Here is a 3,168-nt window from a genome sequence, read left to right as displayed (position 1 = left end):
GTTAGCATATGCATCATGCATGAACTTTAAACTTTTTCAAATGGATGTTAAAAGTGCCTTTTTAAATGGTTTTATTGAGGAGGGAGTTTATGTTAAACAACCTCCCAATTTTGAAGACTTTAAACATCCACAACATGTTTTCAAACTCAACAAGGCTTTATATGGTTTAAAACAAGCTCCTAGAGCTTGGTATGATAGATTGAGTAATTTTTTGCTTTCAAATGGTTTTTCCAAAGGAGAAGATGATACAACTCTTTTCAAAAAAACTCATAAGCAGGATATTCTTTTTGTCCAAATCTATGTTGATGACATCATATTCGGTGCTACTAATGAGTCTCTTTGTGGAGATTTTTCTACGTGTATGACTAGGGAATTTGAGATGAGTCTCATGGGGGAACTCAAGTTCTTCCTTGGACTTCAAATCAAACAAAATGCGGACGACATTTTCATCAATCAATCCAAGTACACCAAAGAAATGCTCAAGAAATTTGGCATGGAGACCTCCTCAAGTAGCAAAACACCTATGAGTACCACAATAAAATTGGAAAAGGATGAATCGGGTAAATGCATTGATATCACAATGTATAGAGGTATGATCGGTTCACTTCTTTATCTCACCGCTAGTAGACCCGATATTATGTTTAGTGTGTGCTTATGTGCTCGTTTTCAAGCTTGTCCTAAGGAATCCCATTTGCATGCCGTTAAGCATATTTTCAAGTATTTGCATGGCACTTTGAACCTAGGAATTTGGTACCCTAGAAATGTGGACCCTAGGTTGCTTGGCTACTCCGATGCCGACTATGCGGGTTGTCTTTTAGACCGTAAAAGTACCTCTGGGACTTGCCAATTTTTAGGTCATAGCTTGATCTCATGGAGTAGCAAGAAACAAGTATCCGTGGCTTTGTCAACCGCGAAAGCCGAATATGTAGCGGCCGGTTGTTGTTATGCTCAAATCCTTTGGATTAAGCAACAACTTTTGGATTATGGTGTTACACTTAGTCATATTCCCATCAAATGTGACAACACTAGTGCAATTAACCTATCCAAGAACCCTATTCAACACTCTAGGAGTAAACACATAGATATCCGTCATCATTTTATACGTGATCATGTGCAAAAGGGAGACGTTGTAGTCGAATTCATCGATACAAGTAACCAATTTGCGGATATTTTTACCAAGCCTCTTAATGAAGAACGTATGAACTTTATCATTCGCGAGCTTGGTATGCTTGATGGGAGCACTTTGAGTTGATTAGCGTGATTGATTTGCTTATTTGATGTGTGAATTTATGTGTTTTTATTGTTTGGACCAATACATATATGTATCCCATTTTCTGATATTCATATTTTTGGTATCTATCTACAATTAATTATCCATGTGAGTTGGAATCAAGGCTTGACATTGTAAAACAATTTTCAAAATTTGTTTAAAATCGAAATTTCTATGAATCTTGACCGAGATCTACATATCTCGGGCGAGATATTCAAACAGAAACAAAAAATTTTTAGCCTACTATATATCACGACCGAGATACATAAATCTCGGGCGAGATATAAAGGATAAAATTTATGTTTTTGTCCCTGTTAAAATCTTGACCGAGATCTATATATCTCGGGCGAGATATCAAAACAGAAGCAACTGTTTAACAAAAATTGCTTACATCGCGGGCGAGATATAAGCATCGCGGGCGAGATACATCCGACCGTTTGAAAATAACGGCTAATTTAATGAATCTCGGGCGCGATGATTATATCTCGGGCGCACACTTATCAAAACGGCTAGTTTTTCAAAACTAGCCGTTTATGACCGTTTTATGCACTCCTTATGGCCTATATATACCCTCTTTAAGAGCTTTACTCATTTACAAACTTTCTCAACTATTTCTAAAAGTTTCTTTTTGCAAACTTGTCTTTTTAGTCCCTCAATTCTTCATATTTCTCTTGCATTCCACTCTTCATTCATTCATTCACTCATTATGGGTCCCAAGAAAGTCGTTTCGTCCAAGGGTAAACGTCCAAGCGGTCAATCTTCCTCCTCCAATCAACTTTCGTCTTTAGATATGGAAGAAATCGCTATTCGCCGAAGTCATTTGGAATTTGCCGAGATAGATGCACTCGCTTTCCCGATCTTTCAAACATGACGTTTGACAATCTTGCGGCTCAAGTCTATGGTTACATTGATGCTTTGGGTTGGCGGAAGTTTGTATGTGGCAATCGTGAAGATTTGTCCAAAGAGGTACTCTCGACTCTTCATTTGATTACCAATGAGAGCAATAGGTCCGGTTTCTATGGAGTTACCTTTCAAGTGGAAGGAAAAATTTACAAGTTAACTCCTATGGAAATTGATGAGTGCTTTGGCTTTGAGGAAGGGTATGAAACAAGTTACTTACGGGTTGAAGAGTTTCATGCCAATGAGTTTTGGGTAGAGATAAGTACGGATGGGCGACATGATCCAAGAACCGCCATTGCCAAATCCATCTCCACTCTTCCATTGTTTGTCTTTCATCGCATCATCACCTACTCGATTAATGGCTGCCATGAAGGTAATGAGAAAGTTCCTATCAAAGATCTTTTTTTCTTATGGTGTGCGGTTCGTGGCACCAAATTTTCATGTGCTCGCTATTTGATGGAGCACCATGTAAGTCGCGGCAAGAAAAGAAGTAATATTCGAGTGGGTTCATTCATCACCGCTATGGTCAAGAAAGCCAAAGCTTATACTCCCGCTCTTCGCCAAAGACATGGCGCGGTCATTGCTTGGAACAAGTCATTCCTCGATCTTGACTACTTTGCCAATCGAGTCAATGCCTTCAACACAGTGGGAGAGCATTACGAGTATTTGTATAGAGCAAGAACCATACCTCATGAAGTTACTCGCCTTGCACGGAAAAGGCAACGTCAAGGGCAAGTTGGAGGACCGGTTCAACCAGATGTTTTGGAAGCGGAATTGGAAGAAGCTATGGAAGCCCTTCAACACGAACAAGAGCCCGTCTACCACGGTCCGACCATCAATCCCCAATGGATGCCTCCTCCCGGTCAAAGCACCGCCCAAATGCTCGTCTTACTTTATGCTCAAAATGAGCAAATGCTTGGGCGGATGTCTCTTATGGATGACCGTTTCGGACGGATTGAACATGACCTTAGTGGCTTGAGAGGGCGTTTTTATGCTCA

Source organism: Mercurialis annua, linkage group LG1-X, assembly GCF_937616625.2.
Source record: "Mercurialis annua linkage group LG1-X, ddMerAnnu1.2, whole genome shotgun sequence".
NCBI classification, from domain to species: domain Eukaryota; kingdom Viridiplantae; phylum Streptophyta; class Magnoliopsida; order Malpighiales; family Euphorbiaceae; genus Mercurialis; species Mercurialis annua.
Note: the sequence above shows the minus strand (reverse complement) of the source record.